The sequence below is a fragment of the Meriones unguiculatus genome, chromosome 5, assembly GCF_030254825.1.
Source record: "Meriones unguiculatus strain TT.TT164.6M chromosome 5, Bangor_MerUng_6.1, whole genome shotgun sequence".
Lineage (NCBI taxonomy): Eukaryota > Metazoa > Chordata > Mammalia > Rodentia > Muridae > Meriones > Meriones unguiculatus.
Genome location: NC_083353.1, coordinates 2678171 through 2699024, shown reverse-complemented (window position 1 = coordinate 2699024; position 20854 = coordinate 2678171). Strand labels below are relative to the sequence as shown.

Genomic DNA, 20854 nt, shown 5'->3' with positions numbered 1-20854 from the left:
AGGGGTCTAACACCCTCCTCTGTGAGCATGCACAAAAATGCTCACTCACACACACATATGCACACACTCGCAGACACACACACGTGTGTGTGCCCATAAGCCTGTGCATAAAGAAAGAAAGGAAATGGCTTTTTCTAAGGTGGAGTTATTAAGGGAAACATCCTATGCCAGTCTCAGGCCCCCGAACTCACGAGCATAGAGACAGAAGAGACGTTCGAGGATAGAAGCGCCTGCCTAGCTCGGGAAAACGCCCTGTGTGGACTCTTTGATCTCTGCTGTCACTATAAAGCCACCCCTCGTGCGAGAAGATGGGCTTGGGGTGTAATAGGAGAGTATGTGTTCCTGGCTATCAGGATATCCAAGTTCTGCCTTCACTAGCAGTGCCAGATTTTTAGATGTCATCACGTGTCATTTTCCATTGTCCAAATGAGGACATCCATATGTATGTCACAGCGTTATTAGGAGAAGGGGAGGAAATGTGCAGAATCTCACTGTGTCTAACAGACAAGTCCACGCTGTTGTCTCCCACAGATCACCTGCATCCCAGGTAGATGGCAGCATCATACAATAATGTCAAAAGCTGGACACCTTGGCTAAGCGTGTCCCTCCCAGCACCCTGGCTCTGAGAGCGAAAGAGAAAGAGATGCCATGATTAGTTTGCTGAAGGCATCATTCCCTGAGTTGAAGAAGCTTATTTCCCGTTTTCTTTCTTGTTCTGTTATTGTGATTGTTTCACTGATTCTTCTGTGATGCTTTGATACTTTATTTAGTTTTATGTACTGTTCTTAGTGTGCACATATGCATGCGTGTGCGGAAGCACAGGCAGGCCTGCATGCACTCATTTGTGCAATCGTGAACACACACTACAAATAAATGAGTAAATGAATAAATAAGTAAATGAATGGATTTTTCTCTTGAGGACAGTGGGTAAGTACATGCTCATGCGTGCTTAGCCAGCATCCTAACACTGTGGGCCCTGTTTAGCGCCACCGTGCCAGGCTGCTACCCAGCACCCTTCTGCAAACTGTCTGCTCAGTGCCACGCATAAACAAAGCACAAGGACTGACCTCAGAGTCTGCTCTTTCTGGAAAGCCCCAGTCTAGCAAAGGAAAGGGCTCCTTGAAACTTATTTGCTGTCACCCTTGGTTCCTGCCTCATATTTATTAGTTTCCAGGAAACTCTTGATAAAGTTAAAGCATCTCCCACAGATGCTCAAACTTAGCGTGCATCAGGTCAGCTGACTGGCTTCTCAGACAGAACTTCCCATGGCTGGAACTGGAAAGCTGCTGCCCTGCCAGCCAGGCCTGAGTCCCATCCCCAGAAGAACCCACGAGAAAAAAAGTGAGGTGTGGAGGTGGACTTGGGATCCCAGGGCTGCGCAAGAAAAGAGACGGAGCTCTAGGCCTTGGTGGTCAGCCAGCCTAGCTACCGAGAGACACTGTCTCAGAGAAGTAAATAAAAACAGGACAGGCCTCTGCCCTCAAGATGCACACAAATAAGTAAATGAATAAACGCAAAGGGTTAGGCCCTGCCCAACACAGTCTTTGATTGAGCAGGTCTAGGGTAGAACCCTAAATTTGCATTTTTTTCTCCAGTGTCACAAGTTCCCAGGTGGCGCTGATGCCTCTGAGAATCTTATTATTTATTTTTATTTTATGTATATGAGGGTTTTGCTTGCATGTGAGTATGTATGAGCACCATGTGTGTTCCTGACACCAGAAGGGAGCACCAGAGCCCCTGAAACTGGAGTTGTAGGTGGTTGTGGGTGATGGGAACAGAGCCTGAGTCCTCAGAAAAAGCATGAAAAGCTTTCAATCCCCGAGCACTCCTCCTGCCCCTTCTGCTGCTAGTCTTTCCCTCCCAGCCAGTGAGCACTCAGGAAAAGAAAAGGAGTGAAAGAATGCTGCAAACGACGTTTTGTCTGTAGACTCCCGGCATCAGGAAAGGAAACCCTCGGGCACTCTTCCGCTCAGGACATGGTTTATGTGTGTGAGAAAGGCTGCAGGGAGGAAGGGAATGGGTGGTGCAACATTAAAGGCTGTGGCTGGCTGAGGGCCAGTCAGTGAGGGATTTCTCCCTTCCGGCTTGCACCTTCAAAGCCAAGGATGAACACAAGCTGTAGTAACAAGGCCGAGTGCCTGCCAGGTGGGAACATGCATGAACAGATGTCCCTGTGTCGTAGTCACTGTGCGTGCACTTAATTTAATCCATTGTTTTTTTTACAATCATGCAGTGTGGCAGACTGCATGTGAACAGAAGAATATTTACCTCCCAATGCCCAACCCACAGCAGCCCTGTGTTTTTTGTTTGTTTTTTTTTTTCCATGTAGAATCCAGACAAAGCGTCAGCAGCCCCACTGTCTCACCAGGCAGTTCAGGTCTCTCCAAGTTGCCATGGAAACAGAATACTCTCATCCCCATTTTTTCCTTACCAACTATTCAAAAGAAGGAAATGCCGTGCCACCAGGCTCTCTCATTTTTCCGCTGAATTGCTTCGGAAGCTGCACATTGTGAGGAGCAGACTGAAGGGCCCCGAGGCTGAGCACCCTTTTGTGGGTAGCCCTTGGCAGCGATCTATCTATCTCCCCTACGCCGAAGCTATGTCCGACTGGAGAGCTCCGCTCCGGGAGAAAGTTCCCCCAGTCACTGTGACTTTAGATGGCTTTGTGTTTTCTTGATGAGGAAGTTTTCATACCAAACCTCAGTTTCCATACCAAATTTATTCCAGCCCTGTGCCACATCACTTTGCTCAATAAAAGCCCTCAAAGAAAAGCAAAGCACTAATTCTGAAGAGAGGAAAGAGACTCTCGGTGGTACCGTGTCACTTTGGCCCATGCTGCTGTGTTTGACTCTAAATAAATACAGCCAAAGTTTTGTTAAAAGGCAAAATAAAACTACCCACGACTACACAGAGAAACCCTGTCTCCAAATAAAGAAATAAATACATTTTTTTAAAAAGTACTGATTACCACAGCAGCAGATATTGCAAGGAACGGGGCTGGGAGAACAGTCAGTTCTCTTTTAGTTTAAGAAGATTTCACTGAGGCTACACCTTGAAACCCTTGTCTTGAAGAAGGAAAAAAGAGAAAATCTTCAAAGTTTTGTCATTAGCACGTGCGTCAGCCGCCTCCCCAGCAAGGCTCAGGGACCATCACAGAAGAAGGGGCAGAAAGAACGTAGAGAGCAGAGGATGTGGAGGGTGAGACGCTGGCCTCGGGACCTGGCAGGGCCATTGCACACTTGCCCTTACACAGCTGTGCCTACACGAGACCTGTACAAGATGAAGCCAGTTGAGAATGCCAGCCAGCCGGCATGGGCACGGGGACTTCTGCGCTCCCACCCCCAGCTAGGGAGCTCTCAGGAGTTGATGGCTGCTGGAGGAAGGAGAGTCACACAGGCTTGTTTCCCACACCCCGAGGACCGACTACAGGCCCATGCCCACGAGGGCAACACTAAGTGGACTCAGGGGTTTAAAACAAACAACTAAATAAGTAAATAAAAATATAGAAAGATGAATTTGAGAGGTGGTAACAGAAGTGCTTCCTGCTCTTCCAGAGGACAGAGTTTGACTCCCAGAATCCATGTTAGGCAGCTCACAGATTTGTAACTCCAGCTTTAGGGAATCTGATGATCAGGCTGAAAGGGTTAGACTAACTTTGTAACCTACATGTCCTCTAAAGCCTATAGTTTTGAGTTTTAGGTCCAGGTTAAACTAAAGCCTCTTAGTACCTTTCCAGAGAATGAAGGAATGTGACCCTATCTGTGAGGACAGATATAAAAAAAGGGGCAAGCAAGCAATGACCTTCACTCAGCAAAAGAAGGACCAGACCCTTGTCCTTGAGATAGCGTTTCTTAGCAACAAACCTAGACTTCTTCTGAGTAGCTTTTGACCTCCAGCCAAGAGCCCGCAGCCCTAATCTTCAAGGATGAGCTAACCACCCCCACCTTAAATTGCAGCTGCATCCACACTTGGCAGGACTGGCCAAGCTTGAACACCTAAGACTAACTAATTATCTTACTTTATAGCTTCCTCATCCAATCCTAAATTGCCAAAACTGAAACTTCAAATTTCCCGCAATTTTTCTTTTAAAAACCTAAAGGCCTTTGTCTCCCGGGGCCACTCTTTGCTGACCAGCAGGGGTGACCCCGTTGTGCAATGGTTAATAAACCTCTTGCTTTTGCAACGAGTCTTGGTCTGGGGGAGTTTCTGGGAAGGGTGCGATTGAACTCCTGAGCTGTGAGACCCCAGGTCTTACAAGGCCTGGCCTCCATGCACACCTGCACTCACGCACGTGCACACACACACACACACACACACACACACACACACCTAAAAATAAATATTTGTATTATTATAAAAAGAGGACAGAGATGAGACAGAAGTCCTAGGAGGAACTGAAGATGACTGAATATGAGGATATTGTACACATACATAAATCTTTCAAAGATTTTTTAAAATAAAGTCTGTCCAGATTTTCTGTACCACGGGTTGTCATACATGGGCCTGCATCAGAATGCATGAGAATGACTCTCCTCCCAGCGTCCATGACTAAGCTGGTCTGGAATGGGATCTGGACATTTCTAGTAAACTCTCAGCTAATGTTGGTGCTAAGGGCCCTGCTTCCTGAGCCAGTCACTGTCCCTGAAGCTAGTTAGTTTGCGTGCTTCCGATCATAACTGTTGTATGTGTCGATTAATATTTACTATTGGTTTATCTTTTATTAATGCTGTTGTTAATCCTAAACAGCTGTATAACCAAATCACCACACAGAGACTATGATTTATTTAATTAACCTAGAACACAATGCCGGGCAATAGTTACTCCATCCTAAACCTCCAAGCCCTCATAGTTTCCTAACATTTAGATTTCCCACATTATATTTGCTTTTAGTGATATATTAGGTCCAGTCCATCTCTCCACATCGTCATTCCAAGATCTCTGCTAGTTCTGCTCTCCCAGCTCTCTCTCCCTTCTCCCTCCTCTGCCTCCCACCTTCCTGTCCTCTGGCTCCTCCCTCTCTTCCTGCTTCCTTTCTATTGCTCAACATTGTGGCTAGTTGCTTTCTTTTGGCATGTTTACACAAAGTTGAGACAGGTGATGCTTAGAATAAGTATCATAATGCAATGTCCAGATTGAAACCAGACAGTGGGGGAGAGAAATCAGCATTTGAATGAACAAGGGTAAGGTGTGTACATTTCAAAAGAACATTGTACCAACATTTCCCCCTTTAAGTCCAATAAAAGGCTCCTTTTCTTTCAATACAATAATAATTACGAAATTATGAAAATTGTTAGGTAAAATCTACATGTGCAATGTCCTGTCCATGTGTATTTAGCAACTTAGGAGAAAGTGTCTGATTATCCTATCTATCTTGACAAGTTAAAAGTTCTATACCTAAATTAACTTTTATCCTTATTGGCATTACCTATATGAAAGGATTTCTTAACTTCTAAACAACTTAAGCTTAATTGTGGCACTATGACTATTTGGTCGCCAATGCTCCTGATCATAACCATGTCTATTAAAAGCAATGCCTGGCAGGCGCTGGAGAGATGGCTTAGTGCTTGAGAGCACGTGCTGCTCTCGCAGAGCACCTGAGTTTGGTTCCCAACACTTACACTGGGCATCTTACAACTTCCTGTAGCACCAGCTCTAGAGATTCAAACTCTTTTCCAGGCCCCACGGGCGCTGTACTCACAGCACAGATACACACACACACACACACACACACACACATACACACACACACATACACATACACACAGGTTTTTGTTTATTTTTTTAAGTTTAGAACAAGAGTTGGGAAAGAAATCTCAAAGCACTTGACAGCCGACAGACACTGGCTCTATACCTGGATCTACCCTGCTCTCTTTCCCACATCCTCCTGTCTCTGCTGCAAGCTTTGGGGCTCACCCTGAACCAGGCGTCAGTGCTGGCTCCTTTCATGTCAACTTGACACAAGCTATTGCAACCTGAGAAGAGGGAACCTCAACTGAGAAGATGCCTCCTTAAGAGCAGGCTGTGGGCGAGCCTGAAGGGATTTTCCTAATCAGCGATCCCTGTGGGAGGGCCCAGCACACTGTGGATAGGGACACCCCAGGGCTGGTGGTTCTGGGCTCTGTAAGAAGGCAAACTGAGCAAGTCCTGAGGCATGCTTTCAACCTGTCTTTTTATTATTATTATTTAAATGAGACAGGGTCTCACATATTCTAGGTTGGCCTCAATTACGATATGTAGTTGAGGATGGCCTTGAACTTCTGGTTTCTCCTCCTTTTACCTCTTGAGTGCTAGGATTACAGGTCTGTGCCACAAAGCCTGGCTTGCAGGGTTCTGGGAATCAGGCCAGTGCTCCATGCGGGTTAGGCAAGCGCTCTGCCAAGCCATACCCCTGAAAAATTCTTCTCCAAAGTTTCTCAGTGAAGCCCTGAGTAATGTTCACAATGATAAAATGGAAAATTAGCCTGAGTGTGACCCGGACACAAGACAATACGGAAGCCTCTAGGAGGTCCATCCAGTCCAAGGCATGTTTTGAGCAGCTGTGCTTACTTAACCTGGAAGGAAAAAAAAAAGACTGAAAAGAAAAATCAAGAAGGGGTAGATAAACGAGTAAAAGTTATTGCTGGTCTGCTTGAGAAAGAAGCAGGGATTTAATGGCTACATTTTCCATAGCATTTCTAACCTATACATTTTATAGATATTACTTCTTCGGTTATTTTTTTCATTTATTTGTTGGTTGTCTTTTAAAAGAGTCTCTGTATTCCAGGCTGGTCTTCAACTAACTGGGTAGGAGACTTTGAACTCCTGATCCTCCTATACGTACCACCATGTACCATACCACCGTGACCAGCTACCTCTTTGTATTCATCTAGCAGACATGTTGTTTCATTCATATAATTGTTATCATATCCACTATTATTTCCATTTTATAAAGGCCAAGGTCAAGGCCATAAAAGTGTAAAAAAATCACAATCTTAGGATTACTGTGCTGTAATCCTATGACCAATGCACCATGACCAAAGCAGCTTGAGGAGGAAAAGGTTTGTCTGGCTTTCATATACCTGAATCAGAGTGCATTGAGGGAAGCAGTATTAGGTTCTTGAGAGGAACAGAACTAATAGCACGTGATTTATTAGAATGACGTTCAACAAGGGCTGTCCAACAACGGAAAGTCTAAGAACCCAGTAGCTATTCAGCACAGTAGACTGGAAGCCTCGGCTGATCTTCAGTATACATTAGAACCCCAAAGGAGTAGGTTCTACTGCCATGAAGCAAGAGTCGGGGGCAAGCAAGAAGGAGCATAAGCCTCTTCCACTCCTTTGTAAAGACTGCCATGAAAAGGTGTGGCCCAGATTTAGGGTAAGTCTTCTGACCTCAAGAGATCTGGATTTAAGGTAGGTCTACCTACCTTAAGTGATCCAATTAACTAAAAATCCCTCCTAGGTGTGCCCAGTGATTTGTGATTTTAGTTAATTACAGAATTAGTCAAGTTGACAACGAAGAATAACCATCACATATCCACCCAGCTAAGCTTCCTTGTGAAAAGGAATTAAAGGAAAGCTTAGGCAACAAAGGAAGCCATCAACAACCAAAAGCTTATACAAATGTAATTCAAGGAGAAGGCCAGGTTTCAGCTCCATCGAGCAGAACTTGGCAGCCCTCAGCCACATGCTTCCTGCTTTAGATTCTAGAAGGATATGGAAGTAGAAGGTTGTGGAATCTTCCTCTGCAGTTAAGGAAAGTTGCTGAGGCCTGGTGTGTGTCGGGGGAGTCCCTGCATCAAGGCCAGGAGATGTCATTGTATGAAGCTGTGAAGGTGAAGCCTGGATTGTGTTGAAGACTTGAAGATGTAGAGCCCACAACCAGGAGATACCTCCCAAAGAAAGCTACAGACTGAATGTGGAACCAGTCCCAAGAGAGAAAAGTGCTTTACCAACTGTGGCGATTTGAATCTAATTGAATCGTGCCCATAGGCTCATGTATTTGAATCTTTGATCCACAGTTGGTGGAACTGTTTAGGAAGGATTAGGAGGTACGGCCTTGCTGGAAGAGGTGTGTCACTGGGGACAGGCTTTGAGGTTTTTCTGCCTCACGCCTGTGGATGAGGTACAAACACCACACCTCAAGCACCATGCTGCTATGCTACCTGCCACAGTGCTCAAGGACTCTAACCCTCTGGAACTGTGAGCTCCCGCTAACTACTTTCTTATGTAAGTTGCTCTGGCCATAGCATTTTGTTTCCGCAATCAGAAAGTAACTGAGATACCAACTGAAGCACACACACACAACCCAGGATTCATTGTTTGTATTTTAAATCCCTAAGAACAAGATAAACTTCTCAAGTTTACCAGTTCAAGGCAAATAAGAAACAAAATATAAGACACATTAGAAAGCAAATGTATGATGACTTGAAGGATAGCTGAAGGTCATTTGGTGTAGCGCTCAACTGCTCGGGTTTATAACAGGAGCTATGGCTACTAAAGCACAAAAATGATTAAACTGCAATTTCCTCTGCTTAACTGACTGTTGCACAGCTACCTCTTTGCAATTGAAACATTCTCTACTCCAGGAAATGATGGGCTTCCTACAGCTAAGGAAACTAATGAAACTTAGAAGGCTCAGGAAGTTTGTGAAACTTAAAGGGTTTAGGAAACTCAGAAAATTGCAAGAGTCACAAGGGCCCTCCCCAAGGTAACAAAAGCTGCAAACAGGATTGTGTTGAAGTACCTGACCCCAGCATTCTCTGAGCCCTGCCAACTAGGAACTGTATTGGTACTGTGGCTCTGGTGGCCTTGCCAGGATGCTTTCAGCTTGTTTTCTTGCTGCTGAGACATTTTTCAGACCAAAGAGCTCTGACAGCACAGTAGAATATGCATGCAGTCCCTGTAAAGTACCCAATGATGAAAATGCAGCTCAGGCCCAAGGCAGCTGTAAGACCTGGGGTCTCACAGCTCAGGAATTCAATCGCACCCTTCCCAGAAACTCCCCCAGACCAAGACTCATTGCAAAAGCAAGAGGTTTATTAACCATTGTACAACGGGGTCACCCCTGCTGGTCAGCAAAGAGTGGCCCCGGGAGACAAAGGCCTTTAGGTTTTTAAAAGAAAAATTGCGGGAAATTTGAAGTTGCAGTTTTGGCAATTTAGGATTGGATGAGGAAGTTATAAAGTAAGATAATTGGTTAGTCTTAGGTGCTCAAGCCTGGCCAGTCCTGCCAAGTGTGGATGCAGCTGCAATTGAAGGTGGGGGTGGTTAGCTCATCCTTGTAGATTAGGAGCTACAGACTTTTGGCTGGAGGTCAAAAGCTACTCAGAAGAAGTCTAGGTTCATTGCTAAGAAACACTATCTCAAGGACAAGGGTCTGGTCCTTCTTTTGCTGAGTGAAGGTCATTGCTTGCTTGTTTTTGTTTTTTGTTTGTTTGTTTGTTTGTTTTTTTGTTGTTTTTTTTTCTATCTGTCCTCATTTTTAGGGTCACATTTCTCCATTCTCTGGAAAGGTACTAAGAGGCTTTAGCTTAACCTGCACCTAAAACTCAAAACTATAGGCTTTAGAAGACATATAGGTTACAAAGTTAGTCTAACCCTTTCATTTCCCCCTTCTCCTTGTAACTGCTTCAATCATGAAGCAGCTGCAGAGTGAGAATTTTATCTTAAGAAAAAAATTTTTTTTCTTTTGACTCAACATTTCAGCCTGTAGAATGGGACAATGGGCCGATGATCCGTCTTCTGGAATTTCTTCATGCTGATGATTGGATCGTTGATATCTCAGTTTGAAAGAGGCTGAAATGCTGGTCAAAAGTTGGGGAGAGTACATGGGTAAAGATTACTAGGAGCCAGTGAAAGGCTGGTCAATGAGGTAGTCCTTAACAGTCTCTGGTTAGTTGATCCAATTGAAGAGACAGGGAGCAGTCATGTCAGCTTCCAACAAGTCCAGATTTCAGTTTGCAGCCTAGAATCAACCAGGTGAAAATCTGCTGACACAAATTCAGACTAGAGACAGAAGTTAAGATTTGTCTGTTAAATGGAAAAAGTGAGGAATCCCAACAGCAGGGAAAAACTCTTCTGGGATCCATTTGAGCTATGCCAGATCTAGGTCTCATGACCTTTTGATTTTTATAAATTCATATGAATTTTTGGTACACAAAAGGAAATATACATATATATATATATATATATATATACTCAGAAAAGTAACATATCAGCAAATCTAATACAGCAACATTTTGAGAGTAACAGGTAAAAACTATATCCAACAGAATTGGTACCAGTCAGCTGTTTGTTTTATATCTTTTATAAACAACTTAAGTGTGTCCATGTGGCAGCCTTTTTGGAGTTAACGGCATCTGAGCAGTGGAACTCAGCCTCTTGGCTATTTTCCAAAGTCCAATCTCTCACAGACTGACCTTGGTGGTCTTACAGCAGACTGCTCTGACCCTGAGAAACTCCGTGCAACCATAGTAACCAGACAGCAGGCTCTGTGCAACCTTGAGTAAACCCTCCTATATTTTGGCTAAGTAAAATTGCCTGTGTGAGAAACTGCTTGTCTCTTTTTTTTTTTTTTTACTTAAGTGTTAACCTGACGTACATTAAATTGACACTTTGATCAGTATGTAGACCAACATTTTTTTAGATTTTTATAACCTGAACTCCTATATCCTCAGACCCTATATAAACTTTATATTTTTTTATTTAACTATTATTATAAGACATTGGCAACTGATGTAAAGCCTGTGAGCAGGGCAAACCTCTTATTTTTTCTTTTACACAAAAGATATAGTACCTAGTAGTTTTAACTAACTAATGAACTGTCCAATGAGCTGATAGTGAACCTAACTGTCTGCTCTTTAGCTGCCAAGTTACTGTTAACTAAGCCTAGCCTTTCAGCCTAGCTGTTAATGTGATCAGAGACCTGAGAAGGATAAATTATGAGCTAAGTAAATGTACCAATCAAAATGACAGAGATGACTAGTTAGTCACTTAGGCAGTGTCCCTGGATCCTGTGGTCTCCTGGCTTTCTGAGCAGAGGCAGTCCAGCCATCAGGCATAGAGGATGAGAAACTGCTGCTGTGGAAAGAGGAACAGGAGAGATTGACCTCACCTTGCCTCTCACAATGTGAGACAATGGCTCCTCAGGTGTCCCCGGCATTGTCCGTAGTTTAGGCTGGGCCCTAGCAGTGGGCCAGTTGGGGCAGTATTGCCCAGTGGTTAGCATACCACAATCCAGAGTTGCAGTCATCTGTCATTGTTCAAATCTTCTTGGAGACCTTGGGGAGCTACTGCCAGGATTTTGGGACTTTCTGCCACAATAAACTTACATATGTTAAAATGCCATATTCATCAGATCTCTGATAAGCTTGAGGGCCAGCATATCTGAGTTATTCTTTGTTTTTATCATCTGTTTTAAACTGTGTCCTATAAAACAGAATGCTATTTAATCTAGTTCCAGCATATTTTTGACATGTATGTTTTAGAACTATATGTTTTAAGATAAATAGGCAAACTTTATAGTTACCCATCCTAGGCTTAACCTTAAAAAAAAATCCTATATAAAGACACTAGGTAGCGCTCAACATCTTAACCAACTGCAGTCATTAGCGTAGCTTTAAGTCTGCTCTTTCTGAACTAAAATTAAAGTAAACCTTTTAATCAGATACAGTTTATAGAGGGGCTAGTAAATCTTGCTGATCCTACCACTTTGTATTAAAATTGAACAGTAAAAAGCTTTGCACTTAACACTAATTAGAGGACTGAACATAACTGAGAGACCTAAACAAAATGGTGGTAAACTCATGGCTCCACCCTCTTTATCTCCCGACCAGCATGGCGGCTGGCCACGTGTAACTGAACTCAGCTGGAAGTCCTAAACAAATATGGCAGCGAAACTATAGCTTCACGTGCTCTCTATCCCTGAACCATCATGGTGGCTAGCCATGTGTTAGCACAGGCTGCGACTGGCAATACCAAACATAGCCATAACAAACCTATCAGCCAGAATTCTTCCCCCTTAAAAGCGCATAAAAAAACATTTTGCAATGAAGAATCACCAGCCTTTTAAATGAATTATAACATATTTAAGTACAGTTTTTTCTCAAATCATATTAACTCTCTGGCTTTTTATAATACATCCACTAACCTTTTGCAACATCCTATATACCTTCAGGTTTTTAGTTTTCTTTTTCTGGCTTAACTGACATTTTTGCTTTAGACAAGCTATTTTTTTTTAATATCTCTTGCTCACTCTTTCTTTTCAGACAACAGGAAAACTCAATAATTTTTTTTTTATTTTCCCAAGGGTTGGGAAACTGTTTTAAGTTCATTGTTGGACTGCCCAAGAGTTATTGCTTAAAAAAAATCTGATAAACTATAGATGTTTTATCCTCTTAAACATCTAAACAATTTTTAAAACTCGTCCCTGCAATATCAAAGCAAAGTATCTTCTTTAGGAGTGAATTTACAAAGCATAACCATAATCTTAAAAGTCGAAACCAGATTTTAAGACCAAAATTTATCAGTGAAAACAACCCTATCTTCAGAATCAATATCAACTTAGAATAAGACTTTCTTCTTATCCTAAAAGGAAATAAAATCATTTTGACAAACTTCAAGTCTCTGAAGAAAGAAATCGAAGAAGATATCAGAAGATGGAAAGATCTCCCGTGCTCATGGATTGGTAGGATTAACATTGTGAAAATGGCCATACTGCCAAAAGCAATCTACAGATTCAATGCAATTCCCATCAAAATACCAACTCAATTCTTTACAGACCTTGAAAAAAAGATTCTCAGCTTCATATGGAGAAACAAAAAACCCAGAATCTCCAAAACGATCCTGTACGACAACAGATCATCTGGAGGTATCTCCATTCCTGATCTCAAGCTGTACTACAGGGCAACAGTAATAAAAACTGCATGGTATTGGCATAGAAACAGAAAGGAGGATCAATGGAACCGCATAGAAGACCCAGAAATAAATCCACACACCTATGAATACTCGATATTCGACAAAGAAGCCAATTCCATTCAATGGAAAAAAGACAGCACCTTCAACAAATGGTGCTGGACCAACTGGATGTCTACATGCAGAAAAATGAAAATAGATCCATATTTATCACTCTGCACAAAACTAAAGTCAAAGTGGATCAAGGACCTCAACATAAAACCAGATACCCTAAATCAATTGGAAAAAAAAGTGGGGAACAGCCTAGAACTCATTGGCACAGGAGACAACTTCCTGAACAGAACACCAACAGCACAGGCTCTAAGAGCAACAATCAATAAATGGGACCTCATGAAACTGAAAAGTTTCTGTAAAGCAAAGGATACCGTCATCAAAACAAAACGACTGCCTACAGATTGGGAAAGAATCTTCATCAACCCTTTATCTGACAGAGGACTAATATCCAGTATATACAAAGAACTAAAGAAGTTGAAAAGCAGCAATCCAAGTAATCCAATTAAAAAATGGGGAACAGAGCTAAACAGAGAATTCTCGACAGAGGAGTATCGAATGGCAGAAAAACACTTAAAGAAATGCTCATCCTCATTAGCCATCAGGGAAATGCAAATCAAAACGACCCTGAGATATCACCTTACACCCATCAGAATGGCCAAGATGAAAAACTCAAGCAATAACACATGCTGGAGAGGTTGTGGAGAAAGGGGAACCCTCCTCCACTGCTGGTGGGAATGTAAACTGGTACAACCACTCTGGAAAGCTATCTGGCGCTTTCTCAGACAATTAGGAATAGTGCTTCCTCCAGACCCAGCTATACCACTGCTAGGTATATACCCAAAGTTTGTTCAAGTACACAAAAAGGACACTTGCTCAACCATGTTTATAGCAGCTCTATTTGTAATAGCCAGAACCTGGAAACAACCCAGATGTCCATCAACGGTGGAATGGGTACAGAAATTGTGGTATTTTTATACAATGGAATACTACTCAGCAATCAAAAAGGAGGAAATCATGAAATTTGCAGGCAAATGGTAGGATCTAGAAAAGATCATTCTGAGTGAAATATCCCAGAAGGAGAAAGACAAACATGGGATATACTCACTTATATAGACCTATAAGATATGATAAACATAATGAAATCTATACACCTAAAAAAGATAATCAATTGAGCAGACATGGGGTAAGATGATCAATCCTCGTTTAGAAAGACAGATGGGATGTGCATTGAATGTATGACAGGAGTCTACTGAGCGCATCTGAAAGACTCTAACTAGCAGTGTTTTCAAAGCAAAGACTCATGACCAAACCTTTGGCAGAGTACAGGGAATCATAAGAAAGAAGGGGAGTTAGTCTGATGGGGAAAGGATAGGAGCTCCACAAGGACCAAATATATCTGGGCACAGGGTCTTTTCTGAGACTGACATTCAACCAAGGACCATGTATGGATATAACCTAGAACCTCCACTCAGATGTAGCCTGTGGTAGCTCAGTAACCAATTGGTTTCCCAAAGTGAGGGGAACAGGGACTATTTCTAACAGGAACTCAATGACTGGCTCTTTGGTCTCCCCACCCCCGAAGGGAGGAGCAGTCCTGTTAGGCCACAGAGGAGGGCTTTGCAGCCAGTCCTGAAGATACCTGATAAAACAGGATCAGATGAATGGGGAGGAGGTCCCCCCTATCAGTGGACTTGGAAAGGGGCACGGTGGAGATGAGGGAGGGAGGGAGGGACTGGGAGGGAATGAGGGATCGGGACACGGCTGGGATATAGAGTTAATAAAATGTAACTGATAAAAAATAAATAAAAAATAAAAATTAAAAAAAAAATCATTTTGACTCAGAGATTTTGCAACCTTTGTTTTTTTCCTGAGCCACACCATGTGGCAATTTACATTGTTGTTATTTAAACATATGCATTTATAGACCCTACAAACACATAGGCACATATACATGTTTAAAACAAGAATTTGAATTTAACCTTAAAACATACCCAATTATTTTTTATCATATCAACCATTTTAAGACCAGTTGAAAACAATCGTATAATGGCCATATATTTAAACAGACAGACTCAGCTGTAATTCTAAACATTACAGCAAGTGCAGTTTTCTTTTTTTTTTTTTTAAATTACTGTTTGATCTGTAAATTGCAAGCCCCCTAGGTGGGAGGAGGGAAGAGAGGAGCAAGAGGGAGTGGTGAGCTCCTGCCGCTCACTTCCCTGCTGAGCTGGCATGAAGGCAAGGGGGAGGAGTTTTTCCTCACTCTCAGCAGCCAGAGCAGCTCCTGTTGTGGAGCAGCTATGGTGCCAATCCCCGCCTAGCCAAGTCTAAGGACTTCCACCCAGCAAGCCCATGAGCCTTGCCTGCTCCCTTGGCTCCCTTGTGAGCTTTACTCTAGCTTACCTCCCCCCCAGCTCCCCCTGGGCCTCTCCCCTCCCCCGTGCTCTTTGGATGTCCATCGCAACAAGGGGCCACATCAAGCCCATGCCCTGCTGGGTGTGCATTGTTATTCCACAGACGCTCAAGTGCCTGAGCACCGCCTGCCCAAGCTCCAGCCCCAGCTCCACATGTCTCCCCAGCCACCCGAAAGCATTCCCTCCTTGGCTCCCTCAGGAGGGAGAGCACACTGCTTGGTGTCCTGCCATGCAGCCATGTGCACTCCCGGGCCGAGAACTAGTTCTAATTTTAACTATCCTCTGTCCGAATTTTCATCAGTCCAAATCTACAAAGAAACAGACACAGAAAAATACATACATACATGAGAAACACAGGATTTAAATTGCTGGGGGAACAGAATCTCTCTGCTCCTCCCTGTTCACAGAAAGGGGCAAACTGAGTGTCCTACAGGATGTCCCATGGACTTGGCATTAATGACATGTCTGTCTGCCTTAATGAAACCGTTCCAGGCAAGTGGCCTCAAACCACTCAGGGGACTCGAACCCCTTCTACAGATGCTCTCGAGCTAGACCATCTCCCTGTCAAAAGAGTCAGAGAGGCAACAACAACAGAAACACAAAGAATCAGGCAAGTAATCAAACAAGGACTCCCTTGTGAGTGGTACCACAGTGCTCTGATAGAACGGCTGCCTGGTGGCGGTCATTCTCTATGAAAATCAGACGGGAGGAGGACCGTCTCAGATCCAACCTCCCAAATGGAAACTGGGGTGTCCCCCAGTTCCCAGTCAAGCAATATTCTGACACGTCTGTCAATCGCAATGACTGATCAGATGACCAAAACTGAAACAGATTGGTACCACAGAAATCTAATTGAGAGGCTGCCTCATGGCAGCCATCTCTGACAAGAAACAGATTGGTAAGACAGAAACAGACTAACTTGTTCCGAGCTCGACCTCCGAGTTCAGTCTGATGAGGGTTGGGGAAGGGGCACGCCCTTTCCCGGCCAAACGCACCAAAAATGTAAGAGCTGGGGTCTCACAGCTCAGGAGTTCAATCGCACCCTTCCCAGAAACTCCCCCAGACCAAGACTCGTTGCAAAAGCAAGAGGTTTATTAACCATTGTACAACAGGGTCACCCCTGCTGGTCAGCAAAGAGTGGCCCCAGGAGACAAAGGCCTTTAGGTTTTTAAAAGAAAAATTGCGGGAGATTTGAAGTTGCAGTTTTGGCAATTTAGGATTGGATGAGGAAGCTATAAAGTAAGATAATTAGTTAGTCTTAGGTGCTCAAGCTTGGCCAGTCCTGCCAAGTGTGGATGCAGCTGCAATTTAAGGTGGGGGTGGTTAGCTCATCCTTGTAGATTAGGAGCTACAGACTTTTGGCTGGAGGTCAAAAGCTACTCAGAAGAAGTCTAGGTTCGTTGCTAAGAAACGCTATCTCAAGGACAAGGGTCTGGTCCTTCTTTTGCTGAGTGAAGGTCATTGCTTGCTTGCCCTTTTTTTTTTTTATATCTGTCCTCACAGATAGGGTCACATTCCTTCACTTTCTGGAAAGGTACTAAGAGGCTTTAGTTTAACCTGGACCTAAAACTCAAAACTATAGGCTTTAGAAGACATATAGGTTACAAAGTTAGTCTAACCCTTTCACAGCCAGCTCTCTTCACTCCCAAGCAGCCATTCATCATCTGGGAGACATTGTAAGGGACCATCTTCCCGGAAGACCAATTTCTCAGCCCTCTCATTGGCCCAAGTGAACCGTAACACCCCCCATAGAAGGCTCTTATTGGCCAGGGAAGACTGCCTGTCCAATAATCCATTTACAAGTGCTTAGCGTGGGCCATGAAGGTGACTGAACCTGCAGTGACAAGGCACTGACTGGAGTACTGCAGACATGTAGGCCTTGCCCAAAAGCTAGAGAGAACACCATTTTGGCCCTGCTTTGCATCTGCATATAACCATGCATAAACCTCCAAATGCCCTTAATAGAAGTGTAGGCTTAGATTTTCCAAAAAACCTACTTTACTTAGGGTTCTTAAATTCTTCTACCTCCCTTCCAACCCACTGCCCAGAGGTAGGAGAGAAAGAAGGTTATTAGAAAAAGGGAGTTGGGAACCTTTTTAGATGTAGTTCCTCGGGGTGAGTCCACTCTTTGTTGTCCAGATACCGGCAACCCAGCCAAACAGCAAACGCCAAACAGCAACACGAGTCAGCAGAAACAGCTAGACCCCACTGAATCCGAAGCAGTCAGCAAAAGCCACAAGACTCGGCCAGAGTGCCAAGAGAAGTTCTCTGCTCTGGAGCGTTTCTCTCCGAGAAGTGAAATGTGGGAAAACAAAGACCAGCGAAGTGATGTGCACCTTACAAAGAGTATCGATGCAAAAGTGATGTCTCCCTGTCTCTGGGCTTCTACTTATCCCTCCTCAGAGTCCACCAGGCTGTTTAAAACCCACATCCCTTGCATGAGACAGCTTGCAGAAAAAAACATCACACGCTCTCTCACGTGTCCCTTTACCAAGATCATGTGCCCTCTCATGAGTTTGTTTTCAATGGATGATGAACTAAAAACATTTCCACATCCTACATTTGGGACCAAAAAAACCACATAAAAAAAGCCAAAACTTCCACTACATAGAAAGGCTAGGAATGTGCCCCAGCCCGGCATGCAGGAAGCCCTGCATTTCATCCCCAGCACAGCATCAAGCAGGCATGGTGACAAATGCCTGTAATCCCTGCTCCTTCCCAGTGTGAGAACTGAATTAAGAGCCTCACACTAGATAAATGCTCTTCTATTGAGCTATATTCCCAACTCTCGTCTATGATTTTTGACCTAAAAAAAATAATGGCGACCTGTAGTTCAAGCAAATATATTTTATTGCATGTTTTAAAAGCAGTTTGGAAAAGTAAATGGAAAGCAAAACCAAACAGTTTTGATTTACTAAACATTTAATCATCTATTTTAAAAAAGGAAAAGAAAAGAAGAAACAATTTGTAGAAATAAAGACTAAGGGGAAAGTGAGGGACCTGAAGGAGAAGAAATTTTACCTTCACATTATTACTTCTTACATACTTTAATTATTTTAATAATGCCATGTATTACTTTTATAACTAAACTAAATCTGGTTAATACATTTTAAGATCTGAGGGGAATTTAAGCACATCAAATTCAAAAGACTTCACTGACATAACAGCTAGGTAAAATGCCACCAAGTTACAAAGTACATTAGGTAGAATGCTTTTGTTCACAAGAGCAACGAGAGGAATAAAATTCAAGACACAAGCAAAATCTGCAAGAAGCAAACTTTAAAATTCTACTGAGAAACATAAAAGAATAATTGGATAAATGGAAGAGCAGACCCCATTCATAAGAAACTCGATAATTTTAAATTGTCAATTCTCTCTAAATTAAACTATAAATTTAATACTGTCGCAATAAAAATGACAACAGAGTAGAGGAATGCTGCAAGCTGTTTATAAAGCACATATGAGAAATGAAAGGTGGGAAAAACAGTGTAAATATGCATGGGTGTATATATGTACATATATATATATATATATAATATATATGTACATGTATAACTTATATCTCCCGTGGGTGTGTGCACACGTGCAGAAGGGCTGGGAGCAGGCCTCGGGGGTCTTTAACCGAACCTGGAGCTCAGCCATTCAGCTAGAACGGCTGGTCACTAGGTTCCAGGGAGACGCCTGTAGCTGCATCCCCCTCCTGGGTTTAGGAACGTGTGCTTCTGCGCCTGGACTTTCATGCGGGTGCTCACGACCCAAAATCAGGTCGTTGCCTCCTGAGCCTTCTCCCCGCCCCTGGGAAACTTCTAGAGAGCAGCGCTTTCACACCATGTGTACGGCTAACTTTGGGTCAGCTCAGCATAAGCTAGAGTCCTCAGTTAGGAGGGAGCCTTGATTGAGAAAATGCCTCTATGAGATTGGGCTGTAGGCGAGCCTGTAAGGCATTTTCTTAATTAGCAATTAATGGGGAAGGGCCCTCCCTATTACGGGTGTGTGCCATCCTGGGCTGGCCATGCATAGGTTCTCTAAGAGACAGGCGAGCTGGCGGTGGTGGTGGCGTAGAGGTGTGCACCTTTAATCCCAACAGGGAGGTAGGAGCAGGCAGATCTCTCTGAGTTTAAGGCCAAACTGGTCTACAGAGTGAGCTCCAGGACATTTAGGGCTACAAAGAGAAACCCTGTCTCGAAAAATCAAAAGGAACAAGGAAAAGGAAGGAGACAGGCTGAGTAAGGCATGAGGAGCAAACCTGGAAGCATGTCCCTGCCATGGCCTCGGCATCAGCTCCTGCCTCCAGGTTCCTGCCCTGACTTCCTTTGATAATAAACTGTGATGTGGGCACTAAGCTGGATAAACCCTTTTCCACCCAAATTGCTTTGGTCATGGTGTTTCATCATTAACTAAAACACCATGAAAATAATTAAAATTTGGAAGACATCTACACAAATACAAACATCAAGACACAATGATGGAAATACTGACATAACTTGAACAAAGTGTGAATTAAAAATGCAAAGAGAATAGGAGGGACCAAGGACACAAAAGCAGGTGTCTTTGGTGAACAGACATGACCAGGCACTAGGAAGAGTGGTTTGCAAGCCCAGACATGGGAGTCTAGACACATGGGATAAATGGCCAGAGCAAGTAGGGAAAACACAGAAGACTGAAAATAGAGATTTAAAAAAAAAAAAAAATAGAGTCTCTTCACAGGGCTCTAAATCCCCTTGCATCTTCCTAGCCAAGGGAAATGCCTCCTACTCCCCAACCATTCAATTGTTCTCTGGAGTTATGAAAAGCAAAATCTAAAATGATGTTCCGGGTAGCATCCAGCCAAGTCCCAGGAGGCTAGAATAAAGAACTGTTCAGATGCGTAAGGACCCGGGGGTGTACTGTGCTGGCAATCTCCGCCGGGCCTTCTGGAGAAGCAAGCGCCTCTCGTGTGTGCGTGCCCGAGGGACATCTTCTCGTCCGTCGGGTCCTGTCTGTTCTGAGGCCGAGGGCCCCTGGATCACAGTCTGAGCGCAGGGCACTACAATGGCTGCTCCAGTTGAGTACAGTTGAAGGGCTCCAGGACCCTGGGAACCTTTCAGAAATCAGTGATGTCTTCTCCAACTACACATCCACGTGGACCCTGGTTGTCTTTATACGCTTTGTATGAGAATCTAGGTGTCTTCTAATCCCTAAAGAGAATTGCAAGAATACCCTGCTAGGCTAGCCTGGGCATACACACTTTGACATCTGTGTTCACCCTACCCTATTCACAATAGCCAGGAAAAGGGACCTGCCTGGGTGTCCTTCACCTGATGAACACATGCTAAGAATGTGTTCCACACATACAATGGAACTCCATTCAGCTGTAAAAGAAAAAAAAAAAACAACCTAAAATCATGAAATATGGTAAAATATGTAGGTAATGAGTAGAACTGGAAAATCTTATACTGCATGAGGCTCAGAGAGGCAACTGTCATGTTTCTCTCCTGTCTGTGGAAACTCGCT

At 43.5% G+C, this 20854-nt stretch overlaps 1 long non-coding RNA gene across 2 annotated transcripts in view; it reads right to left on the bottom strand.

Annotated features, from left to right (window-relative positions):
* The window catches only part of LOC132654183 (uncharacterized), a 59026-nt gene extending 41282 nt beyond the window's left edge, over positions 1 to 17744 (bottom strand). For both annotated transcript variants that reach the window (XR_009591816.1, XR_009591815.1), the window contains exon 1: positions 17454 to 17744. This is a non-coding gene — a long non-coding RNA (uncharacterized LOC132654183). The remainder of the gene's footprint in view (positions 1 to 17453) is intronic.
* Positions 17745 to 20854: the final 3110 nt, after the last annotated feature.